Source organism: Clarias gariepinus, chromosome 9 (genome assembly GCF_024256425.1).
Source record: "Clarias gariepinus isolate MV-2021 ecotype Netherlands chromosome 9, CGAR_prim_01v2, whole genome shotgun sequence".
In the NCBI taxonomy this organism is placed as follows: Eukaryota; Metazoa; Chordata; class Actinopteri; order Siluriformes; family Clariidae; genus Clarias; species Clarias gariepinus.
In genome coordinates, this window is record NC_071108.1 from 35744842 (window position 1) to 35752869 (window position 8028).

Sequence of the window (8028 nt, forward strand, 5' to 3'; positions counted from 1 at the left end):
TTTCTCAAGCCAACTTAAAGTTTGTCTAAACAAACTTTTTTATCTAGTTTCCATATAAACTGCACAAAACTGCACACGAGACCAAAGTGTCCTCAACGTGTCGTTACAACAAATACTGATGTTTCATTAATTATTGTTTACTAGTTACTATTGTTTAGCGCTTAATAAAGTTTTTCCTTTTTTTTTTTTTGAAGACATCAGCATTTATTTGCATGTGTCTAAGACTGTTTCACACTACACTACTATGCATGTGGGTGCGACATGGTGACATCACTTCCTCCTGCGGTTCGTCCCAGCAGATCGTTCCTGTGCAGCTTGGCGCAGTCTTGTGTACCTCTCCTTGGCGTCTGAAATGAGAGAGAGACTGATCGTCTGATGGTGAAAAACAGACAAAGAACAAGAAGAAGAAGAAGACTGAGAAGCAGAAGATGTGATCTGCTTTTCTTTTCCTTTGTCTCTCCTGTCCACTTCTGAGCTTGCTGAGTCTGAACACAGTGTGTGAGCGTCTCCCGAACCCTGCGGACCGAGTGTGACGGTCTGAGCGTCTTTCAGTCTGGAGAGGGTTTTAGTCAGAGACGTGTTCTCCTGCTCGAGAACCCTGATCCTGATGGAGTTCACCTTCAACTGCTGCTCCATATCACACAGCACATCACCTGTAGCTGAGAGAGAGAGAGAGAGTGAGAGAGAGAGAGAGGGTTGAATCTGCACTCAGATGATGTGGCTAAGCTCATTATTTCAGCCTGTGAGTTCATTACCCTATTGCGGGTAACTTTTGGCTCAGGTAAGATTGAGCAAGGAACAAGCTTTAGATTTTTATTGTGTGTGTGTGTGTGTGTGTGTGTGTCTCACTCTGTGGTACAGCGTGCTGGGGATTAAGTTCAGGAAAAGCCACCAGGAGCCTCTCTCTCTCCCTGGACTGCCTTAACTCCTCAGTCAGCCGACTCACACACTCCTCCATCTCCTGGAGTCGTACACACTGCTTCTGTTTGTCCTCATTCAGGGACAGGAACTCAGACTGGATGAGAAACACATACACACACACACACATATGCAATCTCTCAATTTACAAGAGGTGCTGCAGAACATTAGGAGAATATAGTTAATGCTTCTGGGGACAAATTCTCCAGACTAAAAGCCCCGCCTGCGGACTTGCCTCGGCTTTTTTCCGGTCGTGGTGATGTGCAGACTGTTGCTCCGTCTCAGGGTCGTACCCGTACACACGTTTGTTCACCGGTAATGATCCTCGACATGAAGGACGGGTCGTCCACGGCACGCTGACGGAGTTCTCAACAGACTTTGACGTGATGTTCCTTCTGCTCCTGGGTTCAGCAGCCTGAGGACAAACTTAGCAGCGACATCGTGTTCACGGTTAAAATCACACGTGAGGATCAGCAGGACTGTTCTGTATGACACACAACAACAGCAGCGATGTTGTGGATTGTCTCTCTGATGATCATTATACACAAGTTCCTGAATGATTTCGACATTTTTGGATCGAGTTCAAATGTAGACATGTTGCAGCATCGCCGTAAACTTGGCAAATCATGTAAAACGTCTGTCCAGTTTCACGCAGAATTTCACGTTTTTGTTTTTTCTTCTAACTTTCTGTCCCTGATAAAATAGCAGACGTGGTAACGCGGGAAGTCAGAATAGCAGCAGTCACGCAACAACTGATGGACACAGGACGATGTCTTTTGGCACGCTGACTTATGAAGGTCGTGTGTGTGTGTGTGTGTGTGTTCACTACCTCCTGCTGTGTGAGTTGCTCCTGCAGTGTGTTCCTCTCCTGCGTGGTGTGTGTGAGTGTATCCGTGAGCTCGACTTTCTGGTCCTCACACTCGTCCAGACGAGACTGCAGGTCCTCACACTGCTGCAACAACGCGTCTACACGCTCCAGCAGGGCCTGCTGCTTCACCACCATCGCCTGACACACACACACACACACACACACACACACACACACACACACACGCACACACACTTACATCTAGTGTGGAAAAAAACTAATCACAATATTGATACACAAACACACACACACACCTCGTGTCTGCGCTGAACGCTCTGATACTTAGCGCTCTCCTTATCCAGACGTGTCTGAGCGTCACTGAGATCAGTCTCCAGGTTTCTCTTCTCCTCCTCCGTCTGTCTCCAGCTCATCTCCTCCAGGTGGAGCCTGTGCACTTCCACCAGCAGGGAATCCATCTCATGCTCTACACACACACACACACACACACACACACACACACACACACACACTCAGCATTACCTCAGTAGCTGTATAAACCTGTTCAGACTCTGAGACTCACCGACACACTGCTGTGTTTCTCTCCGCAGCTCCACTTCTCCCTCCAGCTCGGAGATCTTCACTTCTAAAGCGGCAGCACCTGAAAGACAAACAGAGAGTGAGAGTGAGAGACAGAGTAAAGGGAAAACACATTGACAGAAGAACAAAAGTAATAAAAAAATTAGTAAGTTAAAAACAAAGAAAGGAAAAATAACCAGGAAACAATTTTAAAAAATGTAAGTAAAAAGTGAAGGGGAAAAAAATGAGAGCAGTGTAACAGGGCAGAATGAAATCGAGGGCAGAAGAAGCTCAGGGGTTCAGGCATTAGACACAGGTCTAGAAGGTCTGAGGTTGGGCTACTGCTGACTGAAGAAAGAAGAGAGGGAACAGATGTGTCCAGAGAGAGAAAGAGAGAGAGAGATAATGAAGAATAGAAGTGTAGAGATTAAAGTAGGAACTTTGAATATTGGCCCTGTGACCTGTGAAGGGAGAGAGCGCGCTGGTGTGGTGGAGCAGAGGAAGGTGTCAGATCCTGGGTGGGGGTGAAGAGTGTGTACGTCTGGGTTACTCAGAGGAAGTACAGGAAATCAAGAGAATGTGACCAAAAATATTAAGAGGGAAGTTGGCCCACGACTTCCCTTTTTTTTTTTTTTTTTTTTTATCTCATTATACATCTGGGCCAGTTTCCCAATAACGCACTCTTAAGAAGACTTAAGATATATCTTACGTTAAGTGATTACTTTTCTATGTGTGTTTCCCCAAACTGTCTGTTATGCAAACTAAACATTGCACAAAATTCTTCCAATAACGTTTATTTCGACATGGGTTAACTTATCAATAGCATGCCATAATAGACAGATATATCAATTAAATCACCAAACTGTCGCTAATATTTTCATGTAACCTGTAGTGGCGGTGAAACGAATCGGGTATACAATCATACATACCAGCTTCAGAAACAATGTGAAGCATGTCAGTGGTTGGGGTTGTATAGCGCACTATGGGTCGCTTGTGGTACTGTAGACTGCAGCTCATGGTTGTGTGTCTTTTTCTTTAGTACGACACCTTAAACGGCGCACCATTGCTGGCAGTGGCCCGAGGTTCTCCCTCTACAGGTAAGAGTTCATTGTAAGTACCGTAGTTCTCTTATTTGTTCAAATGTTTAGCTGTGTTTGTCTGTTTGTTCAGGTTCAGATGTTGGCGTGGGACAGATTTGATTGGGTTCCTTGAGATTCTACTCGCATGGTATGTATTTTAATTTGTTTGGTAAGCGTGGTGTGTCGGCTGAGCTGCCTAGGTTGTAATTTGGTCATAGACCGGTCAGCCACATTCTATGTGTAACTATCTCCTGTGCAGTGGGAGCTGCTTTGCCTGGAAGATAACCACTTTGGTTCTAGAAACAATCTTTTTGCTTTTCTCTTTTAAAACATCTTTCAGTCGTGTATTTTGTGTTGGACTCCTTTGTGTGTGTGTGTGTGTGCATGTAAGTGACTCCACACAGTTATAATGAATAGTGAGCTGCTGTGGAGGCCTACAGTAGTTGTGCCCTCGTTGCCTGCTGTCACGCCGCAGCTGTTTTGTTGTGTTGTGGTTTTCTCTCTTTTTACAACAGATAAAAGATTCCTGTATTGTGTACAGCATCAGAACATTATAAGCAAAACCTGGTAACAGTCACATAGTTTTGTCCTCTGTAGTCATATTTGGTTTTTGATGTAATCTTTAAAAGGACGCCACCTAGCCTTGAACTTGGATCTTGAACCACTTAAATTCAGTCTTATTTTCTCCAAACTAAACTTTTTCTCTAAACTTTGAGTCACTTTTTGGGATATCAGTCATTCTTTTATGAAGTTTATGATGTGCTTGCATGTTAAAGGTTAAAGTGGAATTGCTCTTCTTTTTTTTTTTTTTTTTTTTTTTATGTTTTTTAATAAAATTTGATTTGTTTTCATATCTGTGTCTCCTGCCGCCTCATTAAGAACGAACCTGTGCTGTTTCTAAGAATAAATGTTCCCTGGTGAAATTCCAGTGTGGCGTAATCATTAGGTAGCACTTCTTTACACCCTCGGTGTCCCCGCCACATACGCACAAAAATTAAACATGTTTAACACGTAGGTGAGAGAGGGGTATTACACATCACAATTACTCAGAAAAATGAATGGATGCGGGGTTTGAAACTCCCAAGTTTATTTTCTCATTTAACCAAATCAAATTTCATCATAAAATAAAACGTGTCAAAAGAAAAGTCCATCCAGTCATGAATGATGATGATCAATGCAACATATTTTAAAGGAAAAGCAGCTGGACAAGTGCAGGTCTGAGCAGGTCAAGAGCAGGGCCGTGCAGAGACGTTTAAAGGGACGCGTGCTCAAAGTTAAAAATAGAACAGGCTGAATAACAACAACTCACATTCATGACGAATCTAATATGAAACTGCATCATACTGTATGACTCAGCACATGCACTGCTGTAAAATCAGCCTTTTATCTAATTTGAAATATCATCTGTTACTTAATATATTTTCTTTAAAAACAGTGGGTTTTTTTATATCATAAATATAATAATCCATAATTATGTGGATATTCATATTATTTTATTTTTAGTGAAATAAAAGCCCTCCAGAAAAGAAGGGAAAAGTCCGGTAACTTAATTTAAAACAAAACACATTCCCTAAAACGGTGGACAGACCTACAGACCCCCCTGTAACACCCTTATACCCAGTTATCTATAGCAGGTAATGACCACCCCTACTTCTGCAGTTCATTAAAGGACAGGTAATGTCTGTCCCGCTGTTGCTCATTTATTTCAATTCATTTGTTGTTATAGACTATAGTGTGCGCTGTACACCCTGTTTACTGTTCTGTTGTAACTGTTCTGTTGTACCGCCGTCTTCAGTTTAGCAAATTGTTAATATTAAAAGTGATTACCAATTTTAATGCATTGGTCACATTATAAAATAGGCTAATTAAAAGTCACTCTATTAGTTCTGATATCAAATAAAATAAAACATTTAAACAGGTCTAAAGTATATTCCATCATGGATACGACTGATAACGTGCCATGTGCTTCCATACGCCGCTGATCTATAAAGGGGCGGCGACTAGCGTCTTGAGCTGAAACTATGCTAAGAACAAACGTGTGACTTACCTAAGAGATACTTAGAGTATGAATGTTTCGGGAATCGCGCCATAACGTTAGAGAGGGGTTAAGATACAACTTAAGAACTACTTAATAATAAGAAGCTTTCGAGAAACCGGGCCCTGATCAGTTGAGGGTTAAGGGCCTTACACAAGGGCCCAATAGTGGCAACTTGGTGGTTGTGGGGTTTGAACCAGAGATCTTCTGTAGATGGGAGTACAAGTAGATGTGATGTAAGGTTGCACAAACAGCAATGAGGGAGGAAAAATAACAATAATAATTATCATACTCAAATAAAAATAAATTAATAATAATAATTTATAATAATAATAATGCTGTACGGTTTGGAGATGCTGCAATGAATGGAGATTGCTTTGGGAAGGACAAGACTGGACAAGATTAGAGATGAGTAGATCAGAGGGACAGTGCAGGTAGGACGGTTTGGGGACAAAGTTCGAGAGGCCAGATTAAGATGTTTTGGACATGTGCAGAGGAGGGATGAGGGGTGTATCGGGAGGAGGATGATAGAGATGAAGCTGCCAGGTAGGAGGAGAAGAAGAGAAAGGACCAAGAGGAGGTTTATGGATGTGGTGAGGGAGGACATGCAGGAGGACGGAGGAATGGGGTAAGATGTGGAAAGTTAGAGTTAGATGGTCCGCTGTGGTGACCCGTAACGGGAGCAGCCGAAAGAAAAAGTAGATTAAAAGGGGAAGGTAATGAACAGCAACAGGAGATGAAAGGAAAAGTCAAGCAAAGGAAATATTAAAAAGTGGAAATTCAGTGTAAATAAATGAAATAAGAATTTTTTAAAAGAATGGAAGTTTTTTAAGCTGTTAAAATTGAAGTGGGATCTTATAATAAAATTTTCAAAAGGACCTTAAAAAAAGAAATAAGAAGTTTGTATTAAGACCACAGTAAGGTGTGAGTCGCACCTCGTCCCAGCTCCTCTAGCGCCCCCTGCTGGCGTTTCAGCTCCTCGTCTCGCCTGTGTGTCTCCTCCTGCAGTCTTCTCTCACACTCCTCCTCCTCCTCTCCTCTCTCTCCCTCGTGCTCGTCTCCTTCTCTCTCTCCAGCTGTGCTTTGATCTCGTCCCTCTCCTCCTCTACCTTCTGCAGCGTGTGTGAGCGACTCGAGTTTCTCTTGAACCTTCACACACACAGAGCGGATCAGAGACAGAGCCGTGTATTTATAAATTAAACACTAATCCTGTTCCGTACCTGAGTCACGTGTGTCTGGATGCATCCCAGATCCCGGTGCTGCTCGCGCGCCCACAGAGCCAGGTCGCAGGCCGAGAGGCGGCCCAGCTGAAGCGTTTCCTCCGCGGCCTGCAGGGGGCTCCAGAGCTGGCAGGACAGACCCAGAGCCCGGCACAGAGACGCCACGGCGCGGGCGCTGTCCTGCAGCATGGCCTGGACCCGAGCGCAGGCGTCACACGGCACCAGGGCCGACTCCAGAGTCTGGCAGCCCTCACGGGGGGCGTAGAGGACGTGTGCAGGCTGTGGGACGGGGACAGGGACGGGGACGAGGACAGGGCCGTGCGTGGGGGAGGTGGGGTGGAGCTGGAGGAAGAGTCCGGCCGGGACACGCTGCTCATCCTCTAAAAAATATACAGTTTAAATTTCATTAAACACACAGTTTGTTTATTTCCTCCACCGCCTTTAATCTATTATTATGCAGTATGATATAAACTAAACATTTCACATATTCATTTTTTTCAAAGATTATTAAATCTATTTTTAAATATAACTGACCATTTGTACTGTAAGTGAACAGTTTAACTATTTCATTGTCAGATTATTTACAGTGCTGTGAAAAAGTATTTGCCCCTCCCATATTTTTTTTTTTTTGCTTATTTGCCACTATTACATGATTCAAATGTTAACAGCTTTTTTCCTTAATAAATGAAATCATCATTTAAAAAAATCATTTTGTATTTACTTAGATTATCTTTGTGTAATATTAAAATTTGTTTGATCTGAATCATTTAAGTATGACAAAAAAAATCAGAAAGGGGCAAATACTTTTTCACTGGAGCTGCACTGTAGCTTCTTTCTAAACATGAATTAGCTATTTTTTTCTGACAATAAAAACAGCGTTAAAAAAAAGTACACTTAAAATATCTGCTTCACTGAGAATAAAATGAAAGTGACCGCATGTCTCTATCTCTTCTCCTTCAGGTTTTTTCTTTATTGTTATTGTTATTTTCACGGCTGTTCAGCAGAACCTCAGCCTGCGGATGTGATCCGTCCCGGACCAATCACTGATTATTAATTACATACCTGGTGACAGGATCAGGATATACATGTTTATAATATTTAATATTTAATGTTATTTAAAGTTTATAATAATATATAATACAAATTTCCTTTTAAAACTGCACAACCTGAGACTAACAACTTCTCAAGACATCATCACAATAAATACTGATATTGTTAAATTAATTATTCTTACTGAGATTAATAGTTATTTTTCCTTTTTTTGAAGAAGTCCTTACTCTACAGTATTTAGTTGTATGTGTGTAAGACATTTTCACACTTCCTGTAGTTTGTTCCAGTGCAGCTTGTGCGTGCTTTTCTTCCACTCATTCCCCTCATTTAGAGTTTGTTTGA

At 42.2% G+C, this 8028-nt stretch overlaps 1 pseudogene; it reads right to left on the minus strand.

Annotated features, from left to right (window-relative positions):
- Positions 1-270: 270 nt before the first annotated feature.
- On the minus strand, positions 271-7013 carry LOC128530628 (coiled-coil domain-containing protein 157-like; annotated as a pseudogene).
- Between the last annotated feature and the right edge of the window lie 1015 nt (positions 7014-8028).